Source organism: Oryzias latipes, chromosome 6 (genome assembly GCF_053564925.1).
Source record: "Oryzias latipes strain Hd-rR chromosome 6, Olatipes_Hd-rR_3.1".
NCBI classification, from domain to species: Eukaryota; Metazoa; Chordata; class Actinopteri; order Beloniformes; family Adrianichthyidae; genus Oryzias; species Oryzias latipes.
In genome coordinates, this window is record NC_136242.1 from 11,276,529 (window position 1) to 11,297,109 (window position 20,581).

Below are 20,581 nucleotides of genomic sequence, written 5' to 3' on the forward strand. Positions count from 1 at the left end.
AGAATGTCTAGCTTTTGCCCATGCTACATTCCTTTCATGTAGCTGCTTAGCCAAATCTGAGCTAAACCACGGGTTATTACGACCTTTCACTTTATAGTGCCGGATAGGAGCATGTTTATCAAGCACAAAAGCACAAAAAGCATCAAATAATCAATTTCTAACAACTTGTAGAACATGAATAATAAAACTTGGACATGCATCCATCATCTACCCCTTTTGTCCTTTTATTGACAAAGAAAATTAGAAAATATTTATATAATTTTAAATAAACAAAAAAACAAATTAGGCTGATTATTATTTGGACTTATTTATTTGCGACCAAGCAAAAAAACTGATGGAAATTCATGTTGAAGAGGCACGTTGCTGGATTGTCCGCACGTATTTTAACCATAACCCCGCCTTCTTTACTTGCAAATAGGCACTTCAAAATAAATAAATTAATTCATTAATAATATATACAACATAAAACATGACTAGCACTCCATTAACTCCATCTGGGTTTCATAAATAAAATAAAAACGTTTACCACTCAAAACAATCATCAGAACTCTAACACAGTAAATATGCCAAACAAATAAATAAAAAAGCATTTATATACATTAGACTTCCACTTTTAAATAGTAATAATGTAAAATAAAAACTGCTCCTTTTTTCTTTAAATGTCCTCATTGCATATTAATCTTTTCCTCCAATCACACGGCTGCATTCTGAAAGATGAAAAGTGTAAACTTGTTTAAGAGATGTTTAAGAGGACTACTGTAAACTAAGATAAATGTGTTAGTTAAAATAAAGTAATAATGCATAGTTATTTTATAATAAAAGACTAAAAAAGTCAAATTAATAATACAAAATCCAAATCTTTACAAATTCTGCAAGTATTTTGTCGTATTACTTTTTACTGGTGGTAATGCAAAGAAAAGCGACAAATTAAAAGAACTGGTTTGAACATGAATTATTGCACAAAGACGGAAAGGTGGGCGTGTCTCCAGGAAAGAGATCCTCATGACAACCAACATGATTTTTGATACGGAGGCTGATGCTTCAAGGAGAAAAGAAACGTCAACAGCCAGTGCTGATCAGAACACAATCCAATGTTCTCATCATTTGAATAAATCCTGAAATGTTCATCTGCTGGTGTTTGTCTGCATTTATGATGAAGTTTTGCTGCAAAATAAACCCATTAACCATCACCGTTCTGTCTGTGATGGAATAAACGCCAGGGCTACTATGGGAAGATATACGGTAGTCAACATTTTCTTGGAAAGGAATCCTTTTTTATTTAAATAATATTTTATAGAATCTTTTAATAGTGTGTAAAATGTTTTTAACTACAAAGCATTTTAATTGCATGTTATATGTTTTATATCAACTGTAATGCCCATTAAAAAGAGAAGCTAAAGTAAACTTGAACTGAATTATTTTTTTCTTATTAAAGATTTGAGGAAAAGTGTAAAAATAACCACCAGATGAATGATTCTGTATTTTCATATTTCTTTGGAGAAACATTTGTTGAGGATAAAAAAAAACACAGGAATATCTAAAAAAACATATCATTTTTGCTAACTGTGCAGAAAAATAAGATTGTACCAGGATAGTAAAATGTCCGGAGTTGGCACACTGGTGGACGGCTGTGGGGCTGAAGTGGTGGGAGGATGGATGTCTGAAACGGTTGATGGTTGGACGGCTGAAGCACTGGAGGGCTGCTGGTTTTTCCAACCTTAATGGATGAAAATGATGAAATGATTAGTGTGGTTGTTTTGGTGAGACATGACCAGATCTGCTGACGGTTCACAAATGAAAGTTTCTAATCAAACTACAGTTCATGCAGATTGAAGATGTCGTGTCATCAAGCTTCCATGAATAATGAGTTGAAAGAACAGACTGAGGTGAATGTAAAATTATTATTACCTGTATACCTGATACAAGGCCTTCATCCAGGCAAAGCACGTTTGTGCTTGATCAGGTAACTTAGGGCAACTTAGGAGGCACAACATGTGTGTGGTAAGAGGCGGGACTTTTTGGCAGGTTTGACAGCAAATTTTGTATCGTCATCGTCAAAATTTAAATTATCATATAACACTGTGAACAGATCAACAATTGGTTAATGACTCTGAGTCACAGATGGTAAATACATACCAATACAGACACTTCATCACATGTGAGGCTTTCTCTTTTGGCCTGAAATCTTTGTAGCCCGCCTGACATTTGGATGTTTTGGCGGCCACAGCGATCACAGTTGATGGAAGACGTTGTCGAGCCTCGTGGCAGATTCAGCTGAAAATAGGAAAAGCAGAATTTTTATGTCTCCAGTTCCCCATTCTGATAAGATTTGGGGAAAATATTGCCATATTAATGACAATGGTTGTTAGTTTTACAATTAAATTAAGGTAGCAATTGAAGTCTAACAGTTTTGTAAGAATGTGCAGGTTATTAGTTCTGAATTTTAAAAAGAAAAGTTATAAAAAAAAGGTCATGAAGACTTGGTTTTGAGCTGAAGATGTCTTTCCTCTTATCCAAAATGATTTCTGGAATAAAACTGGTAAAAAAGCAGTTTGACTGGATCAGAGAAAAAGTCTGAGCGAGTGTGACGTCACCCATTTACTTCCAGATCCATCATAACAAAGTCAATTCTGTCGTCGTTTCTCTGTGATAAAGACGTCACCACGTTGGAGCCAGTTGACAGTGATTGATCTGAGTCAACATTTCTATGGCAACTACTGTCGCCAATCAGGAGTAAGCTTGTTGAAAGTCCACACTGCTTCCACTGAAAGTGAGCTTGGTGGAATTTGTCAAACAAACATTCAAGGTGGCACATGCTATTACTGAGGCATCTGTTGGTCAGTCTATAATTTGAATAACTTGTGATAAAGAAACAGTATGGTAAAACAAATAACTGGAATTAGCAAAAACATGTTTAAAAGGGTATCACAACAAGAATAGTTAATCTGACCCATAGAATGACTGACTAACAGCTGTTTGTTTCTCTTTAGAAGTCTATAGGATTTTGGCTCCTTGTACTTCCTGTTTGGAACGTCAGGGGGAGGAGTCAGTCAGTCCAGGTCTCTGAGACAGAGACTGTTTAAAAATATTTACAAAACCAAGTCCAGATGATCGTTGTTACAACGTTTTTTGTGTAAATTTGGAGAAAAACCCTAAATAGGTCAATCATAACACTTTAATATATCAGTAAATTACTGTTCCTTTTTTTGCCGGGAAACCGGCGGTGGCGCGAGCGCTGCCATAATCATTAGCTAATGTAACCCCGATTCTCACAAACCTCCCTTCCTCTGCTCCACCACAATAACTATACAGTCGAAACAAATAATTAATACATTTTTCTATGATGATCATAGTAACCTGCAGTCGTGTTACGTTCAGTCTCTCGATGGAGGCCGTATTTTTCAGCACCGCTCTTCTGTCACAGTGTTTAACAACAACAGCTGCATTCATCTGTCAGATGAAAATACTTTCAGATGATCATAAAGTAATGCCATTACTACAATTTTTAGTCATTAATGCCTCGTGTGTTTACATTTCTTACCTTTGAGACTTCTTTAGCTCGTGCAGAGATGCAGAAAGCGCGACGACCAGATTACCTTTATTGACGCCCAACACCCACCGACCGGCGCGCGGATACGTGGGGGTGGGGTGGCTTTATGTGCACGGCGCGCACGCATGCGTATTTGCACTAAAATTTTCACATGGCCTCTTTGGCATATAAACCTAACATTTCTATCATTTGTGTCTAAATTACGAGCATTAAATAACACAACTTGATGTGTGTGTGTCAAAAAATATTTCATGTTGGGTCTAAATCAGATAAGCATTGTTCATCACATCAAATATTTACATATTTACTGTATTATACTGTTTTCATATATTTGTTACTTTTATCATCTAAATTGTCCTAAGATTTATGAAAAAATGAAAATCACACACTGAAAAATAGGGTTTGCTTTATCAGTTTATTCTGCATAATGGAATGTTTGGCTCAAAACTGAGCTCTTTGGCATCAACTCAACCATTGGGTTTGGAGGAAGAGAATTGCTACCTATGACCCCAAGAACAGCTTCCCCACTGTCAAACATGGAGGTGGAAGCATTATGCTTTGTGGCTATTTTTCTGCACAGAGCTACGTCACCACGTTGATGGAGCCATTAATGGAAAATCTTGAGTGAGAACTTCCTACCCTCCTTAAGTCAGGACCCTTCAAATCAGTCATGGATGGGTCTTCCAACAGGTTAGTGACCTAGAACTTACAGCCAAGGCAACCAAGGAATGGCTGAAGAACAATCATATCAAGGTCATGGAGAGGCCCAGCCCATGTCAATCCTATGGAGAGATCTCACAGTCGCCAAGCAACAGCCACCAAATATTCATGATGTAGAAGGGTCAAAAGAAGGGCAAATACATTTATATAAATTCTTTCAACTTGATTTCTTTCTAGGTTTGCAATTCTGCACAACAAAGGACAAAAACTTTTTTTCCTCCAAATAAAGGCAAAAACCTTGAAACTTCATGCGAGTTCCCCAAATCCTGCTCATACTGGACCCACCACGCACATCTCCATGTCTTGGATATAAGTAATTAACTTGCCAATAACAAAGACTTATTAAAGGTCACTGAGGTGAACTTTGTAGTGCGGAAACTATATAGTGTAAGGCTGATTGGCAAATAAAAGACCATGAAAGTCATCTTGGACTTTAGTAGGCACAGAGGAGGGTTCACAGCTTCCCTTTCCTGGGCATGCCCATCTCAGCTGATCTAACTTGGTTTCCTAACATCCAGGACGTTATCAACAAGGCACATCAGCACGTCTGAAGCTGCTGGCAACCTATCGCTCAGCCAGTCCAACTGCATCATGGTCTGGCTCTCAGATCAAACTGAAGAAGAGCAGCAGAAGCTTCAGTGCTAAAGATACTGGAGCAGATCATCGGCTACCCCCTTCCCTACCTGTCATCCTGTCTGAGTAAAGGGACGTGTCAAGGACAGCACCCTTCCTGCAGCTAACATACTGATACACATATCACTCCACACTTCTAATATTCTTAATTTCTCATGTCATTTACCCCTAATTTAAGATAACTCATTGTCATTTTGCTACATTTTACTTCAGTCTTGCTACAATTAAAATGTAGTCTGAACCCTGACAAAGGATTTGGAGATGCATAGCACATTATATGAGTTTAATAGGTCAGTGTTTCATTCTAAGGTGTTGGACATACAAATCAAAGGCCAAACGTTTGAGATAAAATGAGAAGTGTCTTCAGCACAGGTGTGAGCACTGAAATGTTTAGCTAGTGTTGTAGAAACTTGAACGGAGGTAAAAAATAATGTAATTGTTGAAATTTAGGTTGAAAAAACCTTCATTGGTGCAGTTCAGAAAAAAATCTCTCATTTCAATTAAAAGTCATTTATTGGTACAAAGTTGAAATGAGGTTTTACTTCATATAAGCCTTTTTTTAGGGGTGGAGCTGGGGCTTGAACTGCAGAAAGTCTCCTCCTCAGCAGACAATTGAGTGGTAATAAAACATATATGCAGGCGTGTTCATTTTCTTAAGGAAGAAGACATGAAAATAACTTTACATTTTCTATTTCCCCATGAATGCAGTTCACAAAGGAGGTCTCCACAGTGTTTTTGGTCAGAAACGCATCTTCAAAATAACCACTGAGCCTAAAAGAACAGAAAAGTTTACATAAGAAAAACATTTATACCATCAAAAATGTAGGTGGAAAAGAATTTTACACAACCCAGTTGGCTCTCAAAACAGTACATTTTGCAAGTTGCATCCACTGCTACAGCCAACATGGAGGGAGAGCATGCAGGACACTGAGACAGATGAACCTGACAGCCTCTCCATCTCAAAGTTAGCAGAAAATCAGTCCAGGAACTATTTGTGCATGTTGTCTCCACATAACTGACCAGTCTGAGAGAGGAAAGGGAAAAAAACACGAGGTTCTTTTATGTATATACATACACACATACAAGAATCAGGAATCAGACATTCTAACAGAATTTTTAGCTATTATAAAATCGTTCCCAGTGTTTTTTTTAATTACGATCATTTTGTTTTTAAAGACATTTTTCTGCAGCACAGCAGCTCATAAGAATTTCACCTCAGAGCTGTGGTGCAGATGTTTGCCTCTGCTAATTTCCCATAAACCATTTGTTGATTCTCTCTCCCGCTAGCTTATAGCACCTCACAAGCCCTAGCCGACATTAGCATAGCAAAAAAAAAAAAATCAATGAGCAACATTGGAGCTATCCATGTGTACACTTTTGAGCCAGATACCAGCTCAGACAAGGGAACTCAGGACATTAATGGATCTACTGGTATTTGTCTGCAAGTGGATGCATCAGAATTGGAGCGGAGTAGAGACTTTGGCCCATTCATGGCAGTTAGAGCGTCACAACTAAGAGCTTTTTGAGACAATCAGTTTCATCTTCTCCTGATCCATTGGGATTTGAATAAATACTCAGAAACAGTTTTAATCTTATATTATTCTGTATATGTTTATATTTTTGTTAATGTTCTCAATAATGAGAAAAATGTTTGATCTTAAAAACATGACTTCCATTGGAACGGCTCTTTAACTTTGTTGACAACGCTAGGATAAATAAATGTGGTCAGCCAAATCAGCCATAACTGTTTAGACCAGGGGTCTGCAGCCTGAGGCTCTACAGCCACAAGTGGCTCCTTGACCCCTCCTCTGTGGTTCTCTGACAAAAAATAAAAATGTTTTTAATTCAAACAAATATCTTATTTTTCAGACAACACAGCGGATCACGCAAAACAAAACAGTCAGATAAGTCAAACTTTACTCAACTTGGTGATCTACTCAACAGTTGAAGCAAAGTATTACTGTGCCAGGCTCCTGACTACAGTACCCATAATGCTTCAATAATCTATCAAGCGGTGATGCACAATATTTTAAGAAATTCCAGCATTTATGACGAATTTTTTTAAACCTGACAACGTACCACAAAAAATCAATTTGAGGTCAATACGCACAATTTAGAGGGCCTATCCCATGCTAGCCATTTAGAATAAACTATTTCCTCGATCTCTGAGGCTCCGCCTTTCTCTTCTTGTGGGTGTCGCCTATTTCATGACATTAACCTAGAGTCGGCGTCGGCAGCGTTTCTGCGTTTCTTCCATCCAAACTTTTGCAAAGATGGATGTGCATATTGTGCAATGAAAGCATTTTGCTGATCACCGCTAGCTCCATTGAGAAAGTGGGCGTGTCTGTTAGCCTGGAGGCGGTTTAGCTGCACAGGCTCTTCCTGGAAGAGGCTGCTCCTCACTTATGATGACGTCACAATGTGAGGACCCTCTTATTGTGAATTGGGAGGGGCTGGTGCTCAGAGGGTTTCAGAGGAATGCAGAGAGATGCGTGAATGGATCAAAATACTGCTGTGGATTAGTTTTTGTGAGGAATTAACATTATAATACACTTAAAATTTTAAAACGTTGATATTGCATGATATAGGCCCTTAAAGAAATACTGGCTGAGATTTACTAACAACATAAAATCTACAATGTGTAAAAAAGAAAAAGCCTTTGTAAACCCCAGTAGTTATCAAGTTTCCAAGATAACATAAATGCAAATGAGTGTTTGATTTTCTAAAGGCTGAAGAGAAACCTTGTGTGTCCTACTGAGTTCTGCACAGTGAGACATTACAAAGGCTCTTAGCTGTTTAAAGGGCTGCAGACCCCCGTTTCTGGCTAAATAACCCAAAAGCAAACTTACCTTTGCGGAGACCACGTGACGTTTCCGCCCCCGTCCTCTATACAGAAGAGGCCTTCACCGTGATGCTGCGGCCTTTTAAATTTAAGATGGAAAAACGCCTCGTCATTCATCGTTAATCCTAAACGGCCAACACGTTTTTACTAAAAACCCATCTCTGGTTTCCCAAATCTAAACATTACATTTCTACAGAGAAAAGTTCAAATCATATGGAGTCCTATACTGTTCATAATTAAATAAATAAATGTTTAATTCAATAAATAAATATGACCTCATGCAAATACACAATCAACCAATAAATCTCTCATAAATATATAAAAAGATCATGAAATTGTGAAAACCTGCACACTGATTTTAAATTGGCTATTATATTATTCAATACATTTCATTTTCCCTTAAAAACCTGTTTATTATTTTAAAACAGCATTTTAAAATATTAATTTTTAATCATGTGGAATATTATTATAATTCTACTTCTTTTTTCAGAACCTTGGATTTCAAAATCAATATTTTCCAAAGTATCTTTGTTTTTATTTCATGTTGCTGTTTTTCACAATGGCGTATTTATTTCATGAAGAGCTTTCTCAGCAGAATGAGTCTATCTGTCAATCAGTGAAAGTGGGCGGGATCTAAACACTCATTGGCTCATCCATGGAAATCGACTCATATTCCTGGATACCCGCTCAGCGGTGGGCCAGTCAGAGAGGTGACATATTTCAGTGATATCTGCACGGCTTTGCTGACATTAGAGGATCAAATAGAGACAAACTATCTGTCTGCTGCAGAAGATGCAAACATCTACGACTCTGTTTTTGTAGTTTGAGGGTTTGTGTGGACCAAACCACAGAGGAGCTCCGGTCGTCCATATCTTGAAGCCCCCCGTTAAAACACTCCTCGTTCTCACGCCATTCACTCAGAGCTCACATCGTGCCTGATGTCGGCTCACGGGAGGCGAGCTGGCGGCCAGACCGGCTGGGGAAAGCGGAACAAGCCTGCTGAGGCCTCCTGAACCTTATGATACTTTTCTATTTTCAATGAGACAATAATTATAAATCAGGTCCTCTGGTTTTATTTTTCCCTCTCGGGGAAAATGTTGAACCTTTCCTGCGATGACGTTTCTGACCGTGGTCGGAAAACGCAGCGGAGATCCGGGATTGATTGAGCAATTCTTCAGCCAGGGCTTACTCCAAGAATCAGGCTCTGTACTTTGGAGGAAACCTTTTTTTACTATTACTTTTCCTGGGAACAGGGCAACAGACCCTTAACTTGCGCTCACACACACACTTGCTGCGCGCTCTGATTTACACGTAAGACGTAGTTTGACTGCAGGAGCTGAAGCAGAGACTCTCTGGGATGATCTCATGAACTCAAACATGGAAACATTATCATGTGGAACTATTCAAAATTAATAAACCTGATCTCTTAACACTCCATGTACATTGTGCATCCACGCATTTTTACTGAGATGAGCACAGGCAACCACTCCATGTGGCTATCAGGCTAAAAAAATTAGCTGGTAGCCCATCCCACACGCGGCATGGTGTGTTTATTGAACTCCAGTTCATAGAAGTTTTGTGGAACTCCAACAACCACCCAGCCTAACTTAGGCCACTACTAGATGTTCATGAGAAGATGAAAACCGCCGAACCGACCACAAAATCACCTGAATTATGCACACGCGCCCAAAGCCACTTTTATCCGCAAATTTAGAACAAAAACTGCCCAATTTCTGGTAACACTGTGGATGTGTTGAGGTGCATACTCCCCCTAGAGTTGAGGAGTGTGCATTGCGCCATCACGTTTGGTGAAGGATCTTCGATCGATGTAGTCAGGGTGCTGCTGCTCAAGTCTGAGTAAAGGAGTAGCCAATCACAAAAGTGTCTCCGCCTTGTCTAGTTTGATTGACAGACAGAGACATTCTCCTGAAAAAGCTTTTCATGAAATAAATCAGCCATTGTGAAAAACAGCAACATGAAATAAAAACAAAGCTACTTTGGAAAATATTGATTTTGAAATCCAAGGTTCTGAAAAAAAACGTAGAATTATAATAATATTCAACATGATTAAAATGAATATTTTAAAATGCTGTTTTAAAATAATGAACAGGTTTTTAAAGCAAAATGAAATATATTGAATAATATAATGGCTAATTTAAAATCAGTGTGCAGGTTTTTCACAATTTCACGATCTTTTTATATATTTATGAGAGATTTATTGGTTGATTGTGTATTTGCATGAGTTCATATTTATTTATTTAATTAAATATTTATTTATTTAATTATGAACAGTATAGGACTCCATAAAATCATCACCCACCTTCCAGCTGTCCAAGAGTTCTTCAGCCGCGCGCCTTCCTGCGGGTTCATCCGGGGGTTTCCGGGGGAGTGGGGTGGGGGTGCCCGTATGACGCTGGGTTCACTGGCTTTTCGAAATGCGCACTTCATGTCAATTGGGGCAAATTGAAGGCTTAAAAGCCTGTTTACTTTAGATAATATATCCTATTTAAAACTTTATTGAGAATTACTACAGGAAACAGTGATGAAACCTTTTTTAACAGATAAATTAGAGCACTTCATTGTAATACTATAATATATGAGATACGTCAAAAAAATTGACAGTTTTTTTTTTAATCACACACCATTAGTCTCGTAGTGTAAATAAATTAAAATGCAGAAAAATCAATTTAAAGAACTCTTTGGTCCGTCCCTGAACTCAACATTTTTCCGGTTTGTTGTCACATGTCAATCAAAGCCTGATCGCCGCAACAGCAACACGGAACGAGAAAACCTATACACGGGTCCCTAGATATGTAAATAAAAGAAATTAATAAATCGCAACGTACCTTTTTACGAGATTTTCCACAGGAAAAAAAAGAGAAAGGCACGTCACGTGACCCACGTCAGCCCGCATATATGAATGGAAAAGATCAGACGCTTTCAGATCCTTTGAGGAAAAGTTGAACGTAACAAACAAACAACTTCATGTCTGCAATATTACGAAAATAAAGGGGATATATACTGCTAGAAATGTTTTCAAAAATAAATTAGTCCACAATCACTCTTATTTTACAATTTTCTGCGGAAAAAAAGAGAAACATATTAGTCACGTGACCCACGCGCACGTCTGCAGATATGAATGAAAGTTAACGTGTTTCTCCAACGTAACACAGAGCCTTTGGGAGAAAAAGTTGAACGAAACAAGCAAACTACAAACTGTATGTCCTAAATGAAAGCATATTTTAAAAGAAAATGGTATATTTCTCACTAGAAATGTTGTCAAAATAAAAATTAGTCCTCAAAATATCTTGTTTTATGGGATATTCCACCGAAAAATGAACGTGCATCCGCCATGTTTTTTGCTCAAGGCAGGCCAAACCTCCAAAGTCACGTGATCCTGAGAAGGCTCGTAGAAAATGAATAGAAAAATGAAACGTATCCGCCTCACAGTTTAAGGGGCGTTTTTGTAAAACTCTCACGCATTTCCATGTGGACAAATGTAGCTACTACACATTTTAGGATGAGACTGGGTTGGGTTTTAGATTACAAGAGCACAAGATTTGACAAAATCTTGTCCTTTAGCCTTTATGCCGTAGAAACCGTAATCGTTCAGTCAAATAAACAGATTTTGTTTTCTGCTTAATTAGGATTCTGAGATTGCCATTGCTTTAAGTCTTTTAAAATAAAAAAAGTATACCACACAGGTTTACATAATTATTAAAACAGTATTTTATTTTTTCAAAAATAGGAATGAAACAGTAAAATTTCAAAAAAGCATCCCTAATTTAGAATCAAAATTGAAGTTATAGTTTAAAACAAATCAAAACAATACAATGTACATGTGTTGTGTCTATCATAAGTGAAGAGTAAATAAGGCTCCAATGACAGTAGCGCTAATAATGAGAATGACAACTGTGATGCACATAACGTAGGTGGCTGCAATGTTGAGACAGCGAGCAGTGGCGCCGTAGTGACGGGCGCCTTCCAAGTCTCCGACTACCTTCCGGTCTCTGGACTAAAAAAACAAGAAAATAATAGAAACGTGTCAGCAGCATCCAGAAAAAAACCTCCAGACATGAATATTCCCCACAATCACATTTACAGAGTCAAAGAAAATCTACAAGGAAATTCATTTAAATTGTGTGACCCAAAATAAAATCCTGTCATTATATGATGTAACAAACATACAAAGAACATGAAAAATGAGTCTTTGAAGAAAATATCTGAAACATTAACATGAACTCACCTTGATGGAGAAGATGAGAGCTGCCAGTCCCAGGCACAGTGGGTTGGAGTACAAACAGCAGAAGAGGGACCAGATGATGTGGTCCCTCGGAGGCTCAGCTTGGAGGACAATGATGTTTTGACCCCCTGCAACTGTGGTGGTATGTGTGGTTTTTCAGAGACCAGCATTGTGCAACTTACTTGCAAACTGTAAAACATTTCAAGTAACTTTTTCATTACTTTTTGTTATATCTGCAAAAATAGAACACAAGCCTTTTAAAGAAAGGGTTATATGGTAAGGAAAACAAATTGAAAATGTAAATCAGCTTAGTAGAATTTGTTAACATGAATTAAAAATACTGAAACTGTTAAACCTTCATGAGACAGAAGGGTTATTGTGTGGCAATTTTTAACTGGTATCTTTTTGTGGTCTCACTGCTCTAAAATATCACATTTTTTGACAGCTGTCATAATACACAAGAAGATGCAATGAGTCAGAATGTATTAGTCGTCAATCCAATTCAGGGCTCCTGCCTTCCTTCCCGAGGGTTGCCAGATCTTGTAAAGAAAAGAAAAGAAAAAAAGCATGTTTGTGTGAAGGTCCTATATCATGCTACTCTTAAGCCTTTCAGAATAAACGATTTCCATATGTTTGATAAAATATGGCCTTTTGCCCCACTGAAGAACTTTTTTTAATGAAATATGAGTTTTTTTCACAGTTCATATTACTATCCAGATGTAAGACGACTCGATCCCTAAGAAATCGACGTCCACTCCTTGTTGGTGCCGCCCAATCCATGACGTCAGCTTAGAGTCGGACTTGACAGTGTGTCTGTGTTTTACCCACGAAAACAAACAACATCTGAACTTTTTTAAAGACGGATGTGTGATGGGGGGGGAGGGGCTTTGGCTTCAGACTTTGTCAGAGATGGAAACACGGGCATCAGATTAAGACGCAGCTCTCACTGCGGAAGTTGAAGCAGAGACTTTCTCTGTGATGATTTTATGAACTCAAACATGGAAACATGATTACCAAATAGAACTCTTCAAAATAATAAACTTGATCTCTCCACATTCTCTGTGTCTACCATGCATTGATGTAAACAGACATCGCTCCATGCAGCGATCAGGCCATAACTTTAGCTCCGCCCACACGCGACAGCGGTATCATCCTTTAAAGAACACAATTTCTAAGAGGAGGGGGGTTGCACACCCCCAACAGGTTCTGATGACAGAGCCCATTATCGTCTCTGCCTGGTGCGTTCACGGAGCTTCAGTACATAAGACTCCAGCAGGCACACAGCCTATAACGTAGTCCGTTATTATATATTCATGAGGGGAAAAACATGCCGAACCGACCCTAAAACCGCCCAAATTATGCATGCCCAATCTGACAACACTGTCCGGTGCATACCGTGGAGGTATTACGGCTCTTGAATGTGTGGCTGTCCTAATAATTCTCAATCACAGGTCAGCATGATCCCGCAGTTGTTTGGCAGAGACATTTTGTGCAATGTCAACAGCTTCCTGTAGGTCCTTTCTTAATGACTGGACATACTGATTGTAGTCCGTCACTTCAGGGACGTCAAGCACAAAACCAAAGATGAGGTCAATGGGCTACCATGGCACTCTCCCAAACATGATTAAAAAGGGTTCATAACCCGTCGTTAATTGAATTGTGCAGTTGTACACAAAGGTGAGAGACTTCAAGGCTGCAGGCCAATTGTGCTTAGCTTTAGGTGCAAGGGCACGAATCAAGTTCCCCAGTGTCCTGTTCATCCTCTCACAAGAGCCATTTCCCATTGGGTGGTATGGTGTCATGTAGGATTTCTGAACACCAGCCACCAACAGCTTAGCAATCAAAGACCTCTCAAAATTGGCCCCTTGGTCTGAATGTATCTTTTAGGGAAGCTATCGATGCAGAAGTAATTATGCCACAATTGATGTGCAACTGCTTTTGCTGATTGGTTTGGGAACATAAAGGCTTGAGCCAATTTGGTGAAGTGATCAGTGAACACAAGAAGATCCAAAGACTTATTTACAGAGTCCCCTGCACTCCAAAAGTCCACAGACATAAAATCAAGAGGCTAAGATTTTCTGATGTTATCCAAGGGTGCCCTGGCTTCATGTTCTGGGGAATTGCTCACTACACACCTCCTGCACCATCTCACATACTCCACAACATGCTTATTGAGGGCCAACTAATAAAATCATTTCCCAGCCATATGCAATGTTCACAGCTGCCCCTGGTGACTGGCCTCATCATAAAAGCCCTTGAGGACTTTGGTGCACAAAGAAGATGGAACAACAAAAAGGTAAGACCTCCTTTTAGTGACAACATTCCTTGTCACCCGATACAACACAGCATTCTTCATGGCCACCTTATCCCAGTCTTTCAACAACTTATTGACTTCATTTGGTTATTTTTCTAGCTCCCGTCTCGATGGTCTTTGTCCTCTTTCTACATACAAGATGATTCTGCTGAGTGTATTGTCAGCACGCTGCTTTTCCATCAGTTCTTCATAAGGAAGCACACTTAACCCGCTGTAATCTGGAGATGAAAAAGCCAAGTAAAAATGTGGAAGCAGGAGAGCCTGAGAGGACATTCTGTTTTCATTTTGTTCATGTGCCTGAAACACTGCAGTAATCTCATCTGCTGTCAACGTCCCAGCCTTCACAAAAGGGAAACACCGAAAACCCATAGACTGGTCTCTTTGTGGGACTTTTTCGCATGGATGAGCAGAGCAGCGAGAAGTCACCAAAGTCCATCATAGTTCACTTTCTGGACTTTCAGGTGAAACGAGCTGTGTTGCAGCATGGCATGGAAACAACGCCAAGTCGAGTTCCAAGGGCACAACGTGTATTTCGATCAGGATTACTCATCTGAGTTCCAGAAGAAAAGAAAAAAAGGTACGAGATGTTATTAGAAAGCTGAAGGAGAAAAACATCAGAGCTCAATCGCCATATCTGACCCAGCTGAGAGCGTTCATGCAATCAGGTCTGAGATTGTTTTCCTGTGTTGGGAAATCTTACCTCTGTTCTTAGTAGGTCGAATAGAAACTGTCAAAATAAACTTTCTCCCTTGCCTGTTATATCTTTTTCAAGCTCTTTCCATATGGATCCCGTCCTCTATTTTAAAAACATTACGATGATCTCTACATTTGTGAGGCAAAATAAAAAAGCCTAGAATGGGAGGTTTTTTAGAGACAATCACCAACTCAAATAGAACATTTCATGATCGGAAGAATTGTTGATAAATCAAAGAAGCAGATAGTATCAAATATGTACAAATGTTTGCAGGCACACCTGTCAAATAATTCATTGGACCTGAAAGGAAAATGGGATTTGGAGGCAAACATTGTCATTGAGGATTAAAAGTGGGAAGCAATCTGCGAGCGGGTTCATAAAATTACGAATAGTCCAACATGGAATGAGTTTAATTGGAAGATTATGATCAGATTTTTCAAGACACCTTTCTAAATATGACAAAAATAAATAAAGATTGATCTAATTTATGTTGGAGAAACTGCAATAAAATTGAAGATCACATGCATAATTTTTGGGATTGCCCTATTCTGATAAACTGGCAGGGAATTTGAAACAATATTGAAGTCATAGCACAGGTCAATTTGCCATTAAATAAAGTTTACTATATAATAGGTGTCTTTTCTGAAGAAGGTATGGAGAAGATAAAAGCTAAACTTACAAAAATTCTTTTAGTGGCAAAAAAGAGGCTTAACAGATCTTGGTTGAAAACGTTACCCCCGACCCTTGAACAATAGACGGAGACCTCGAGGAAAATTATTTGATGAAAAAAAATAACAGCTAAACTTCAACTGAGGTTGTAGATTGTCTATGAGTTATGGACCCCCTGTGACTGAACATGTTGGTTGGCCGGATGTATACATTTTTGCAACGTGTGTTTATGCAATGGGAAAGTTTTGTTTACCTCAATGGGCAGCTTATCCACTCATAATTGGTGCACTCACTGTAACATTTCTCCTCTGTCAGTCAATTATAGTTTCGTTATTTTTTTGTTATGTTAATGTTTCTGAAAGACTCCTGTTGATTTGATTTTTGATTTGATTTGAAATGGTTTATTTCAAGCAATTAAGTAGAAATAATACACAAAAGCAATATAATCATCAGTTATACATTCATACAGTAACTAACCAACTTAGGATAATTAGGCATATTAATAAATATTGCTTGAAAGGGAGTGGAAGGAAGCGAACCTATATAATCCCACCCCGTTATACTATAACCATTTTATTACATGATTTATCAATATCCGGTTCCCAGTTTTTATCAGTCAGAATTAAGAATCATAAGGTATCGATAAAGCACATGCCAAAGATGAATTACTTAAGTATTACGTCAAAAATAACTATTTTAGAAATCAACATGACAAATGCAGATCAGTCATCTGAAATATATGCAGATTATGTTACTAATAAAAGCCATTCATATGAATAAAACATAATACTATATCAGTAACACAACACTGTTTCAGGAATTTTCATAGCAAAATTTCATCAAGTATCAAAAGTTAAAAAAATGTGCAAAATTATGCTACATTAGGAAATATTTTTGAATAAATTTATCAATTTTAGGAGCAAATGAAGTAATATCATTAAAAGTCAATTAATTTAACAATTTTCAATAAGTGATTTATCATTTGTTTTACTTTTCTAAATATTTTTTTGTATTTTTATTTTTATTTTTATAATAAAGGAATGCTGTAAGGGAAAAATAAAAAGGGTCCATAAACTGTCGATTGTCCAAGGTTGGTATTTCTTCTTTTACTGATAACAGCCGTTCTTCTGGGTTTAAACAGTTAATAGTTCTCTTCCATGTTATGTCTGCAGACATTAGATTCAGGTCCATATCCTTCTTCAGCTGATATCAGATGCGGTGAAAGTTGAGGTCAAGTTGTCTGCAGGTCAGAACTCTGCTGTTATTCAGGTTACGTCAGGCATACAGAGAAAGTGATGATTCCAGGTGTCATATTTCTTGAAATTATTTGGCTCTTCGGTTTATTACTCCATGTTGTTTCAGACGACCGTGATCAAACACTTTCACTTTCACTTTTGCTGAGATGCCACTCGTTCTCTGTTTGTTCTGATGTAAAAGTCAATAACTGATATGCATATTTAAATAAAGTGTGTTCAAAAAAGAAATTGCATTTCTTTGGTGCTAAATTAAGCTTATGTGCTTTGAGTCACTGAAACACCATTTCTAACCATTCTGAGGCCTAAAGCCTCTGTGGGGGCAAACACTAGATAAACGGCTAAAAACTAAAGAATAAAGAAAAAATAAAGAAGGCTGAGGAAACTTTGATCAGCGAACACAGCATCATTCTCATAAATGTTACTGGACTATTGGATAGCCCCTGTGGCATCATAATGTATTCATAGAGTGCAAATGGTGATGTGAAAGCTGTGTACCTTCTATCCTCTTCTTGCACTTCAATATTATAATAGCCTGATGCGGGGTCCATTGTGGAAAAGAAAGCATTGCCACCCAATGCCACCAGAGCATCTGATGGATGAGGAAGTTGGTGAGCATCTTTAAAAGTCCGAGCATTAAGCCTATTGGAAATCAATGCAAATTCTTAGGTCTCCTGATTTCTTCAAAACCAGCACCAAGGGATACAAACCCACTGCTGGATTGTCTTGTGATGTCCCTTTCCTCAATCTCATTCAAAACTTGCCGTAATTTTATTATATTGAGTGGGTGGTATGCGCCTGCATGGCAGTCGAAAGGGGTTCACATCAACAACTCTTATTGGATGGAAACAGCCTGAAAGCACAGTCCAACTAGTCCCTTGAAAAGATGGACTGGTGCTCCACAATACGGTTGATGAGTCTCTCCTCATCAGTCAGTGACACCTCACATGTGTCAATGTATATGTCTGACAGTCCCAAGTTGTACAGTTGGGAGTGCAGTGGGTCAACCTGACTACTTGACTTCTCAAGCTGCTGATGTTCAGGAAGGTTGGACCCATCAGTGACTATACTGTGCACGTTTGCCAACAGTTTGATGCTCTCGTGGGTACTTGCATATTCTGCTTGATGGCAGACTGAGAAGGATTAATCACTTTGGGCTCACTGAAACTTTCCAATGCAGCACAGGATTATACTTCCACTAATTTAGATTTTCTTCTTGTAGTAACAGGCTTATCAAAGGAGTTAATTACTTTAGTGGGCAGCCACCCATCATCTCTCAGAAATACAACAGCCCACAATGACTGATTTTGATCTTGACTTGGCACTAGTTGGCTCCATTATGACTGTACCACCTGCAGCCAAGTCACTTGTCATCTATAGTTTGGCTCAGACCAAAATCTCAGTCATGGCTTCAAGTGTAACAGCAGTCTTTGTTTTGCCAATGGCTAGTTTTTCAGGCAGACTCTCCATACACCGTTCCACTCTGGCCATCAAACTAAAAAAACATATTCTTGGACTTGCTCTGCTCAGAGGTTGGTTGAGAATCATAGTTCTGATTGCCTTGGTTCAGTTTCAATTGATTAATCAGTTACCTCAGCAAATTACTGGTGAGAATGAGATCATCACTCTGACCATCAATCACTAATGTTGGCACCATAACTTTGCAACCATAAACCTCCATCTCTAGATCACACATGCCAACTAGTATTGTTCTGTAGGCTCCAAGATGGGATTTTTAAAAATGCAGATCACTGTAGTAACTGAGGAATGACAATGGAGCTCAGAGTACAAGCCATTGATCCACTATCAATCATAGCTCTGACTGATATCCGGCCACTCAATGTCACAATCTCATAAAACAGTTCATCGCAAGTTCGCAAGGTCAGCATATTTTCGAGGACTGGTTAATGCCCAATATCTCTTTCCTCACACACACTCTGATAAATAGACTGTAAATTATGATTAGTGGTAAATGGGGGAATAAAATCAGGCCTTACATCCACCACCTTTAAATGCAGGCCAGCTAGTTTCTTCCCTCTGAGTTGCAGGTTTTGTCATGGTTTGGGTTTCTTCGTATTGGCTCTTGCTTTCTATTTTGTTCTGTCATGTTTGAGTTCTTTTTCCTGTTTAATTTTGAAAGGGTTCCTGTTTTGTCATGCTTTTGAGTTTTATTTCCTTAGTCCCAATCTCTCCTGATCTTGTTCACCTGTGTCTTGTCAGTGCTATTTGAATTTAAGTCTTGTCTCTGCCTTCCTCTTGTGCTGGTCCATTAAGGTCTCTAACGTCTCTTCCCTGACTCCCTTCTGCCACGTGTTCATGTTTTGCCCACAGTGAGTTTAGCTTTGGTTTTGTACTCTGCTCTGCAGGGCCTTTTGTTAAGAATAAACCCCCTTGCTTTGGAACTGTGTGCCTACCGTATCTGAATTTTGGGTCCTTCACGCTCACTAGCCTTCCCTACCTGAAAGGCTTATTTTCATTTGTTTTGGTAGCTGGGGCTATGGAGCACTGAAGGCGTGTGTGATCGGGGGGAGTAACAAAAAAACACAACTGATTTGCTCTGCAGTTATAAATAGGTTGTGTGACCTCCATCCCTACAAACGGCACAGACAACATTTGATTTGGGTTTGAATGTCAGGCTCTGGCAAGACTGCCCCTCCCCTCTGCTGGGACTCTTATTTTTCTGTGGATGGTGAGCTAACACACACTCCAACGTGACAATGAACCAGTCAAGGCGGTCTGTGGACTCCTCAGCTCAGTGCATTGCAAGCAACTGTGCCTGAGCAACTGGTGGAGCAACATGCTTCACACAGGTGTTAACATCTTGTTGCTGCTAGATTATAGGAGTGAGTAGTCCAGTCTGTGATATGCGTTTATGGTCATTGCTGTGTTCAACAAGTTCCTCGTTCACTCACCGAATTTATGGTTTACATTTAAATATTAGCAAGAGTTCAGGATTGGGACAGTGATGTATGAACATGACAATCAGGTCTAGAGGCAGACAATCAAATGTCGTTTTTAGCCTCCGAAGACAGTCCTCTGTCACTTCCATTGCTCTGTTCAATCTTAACCAGTAGTCAAAGGGAGTTTCACCTGACTTTGGCCATCTAGCATAAAATTCAGATAGACTCTTACCACTTCTCGTGCCCTCTCACTGAACTTACTCAGCACTTCTGCTTGGTCTGCAGTTGGAATACCATTTTTTTAAGGTATGTCCTCATAAGCCCCTCCCACTCTTGAACATTCTGTTCATCATACCCTTCCTCTTTAAAACTGACAGACTCTTTAGTTTCAGATCTAATCACAGCATTCAATAATGATGGGTCAGACGGTGTTTTGTTAGCAGATCCAACTGTTCTAGATACCAAATGAGAGTCAATGCAAGAGGCAATAGTCTGACCTATGGAGAGTCCTATCTGAGTGGCTATCCCAAGCAAATGACTGTCAGGTGCCTCTGCTGCCTGCAAACCCTGAGTGTGATGCCCATCACGTGAAACCCTTTCAGAGGCACCATTCTCTCTCACTAGGTTTCTAAAACCAGACCCAGGGGTGGAAAAATGAGGAGAAAGAAAAAAAACGTGCCTTTACCCCTGCCAACATTGGGAAGAGCAGTGGATGTTACTGAACCTCTCCATCTGCCAAAATTCACATCCCTTTCCATAGTGT

General features: G+C 38.9%; 3 long non-coding RNA genes across 5 annotated transcripts in view; 1 reads left to right on the forward strand and 2 right to left on the reverse strand.

Annotated features, from left to right (window-relative positions):
- LOC144992425 (uncharacterized) overlaps positions 1-20,581 on the forward strand; it is a 278,631-nt gene that overhangs the window by 149,490 nt on the left and 108,560 nt on the right. The gene's annotated exons all lie outside the window — the stretch shown is intronic.
- Positions 292-4,463, reverse strand: LOC144992422 (uncharacterized). Of its 3 annotated transcripts, none has more exons than XR_013656351.1 (4): positions 3,542-4,463; positions 2,137-2,274; positions 1,588-1,717; positions 292-707 (listed from the first exon to the last, which is right to left on the reverse strand). It is a non-coding gene; the product is annotated as an uncharacterized LOC144992422 (long non-coding RNA). The 3 variants fall into 3 exon arrangements; XR_013656353.1 differs by lacking the exon at positions 3,542-4,463 and adding an exon at positions 3,358-3,449; XR_013656352.1 differs by lacking the exon at positions 3,542-4,463 and having other exon boundaries at positions 2,137-2,871.
- On the reverse strand, positions 5,548-10,353 carry LOC144992424 (uncharacterized). The gene is made up of 4 exons (XR_013656357.1): positions 10,066-10,353; positions 7,753-7,824; positions 5,752-5,927; positions 5,548-5,674 (listed from the first exon to the last, which is right to left on the reverse strand). It is a non-coding gene; the product is annotated as an uncharacterized LOC144992424 (long non-coding RNA).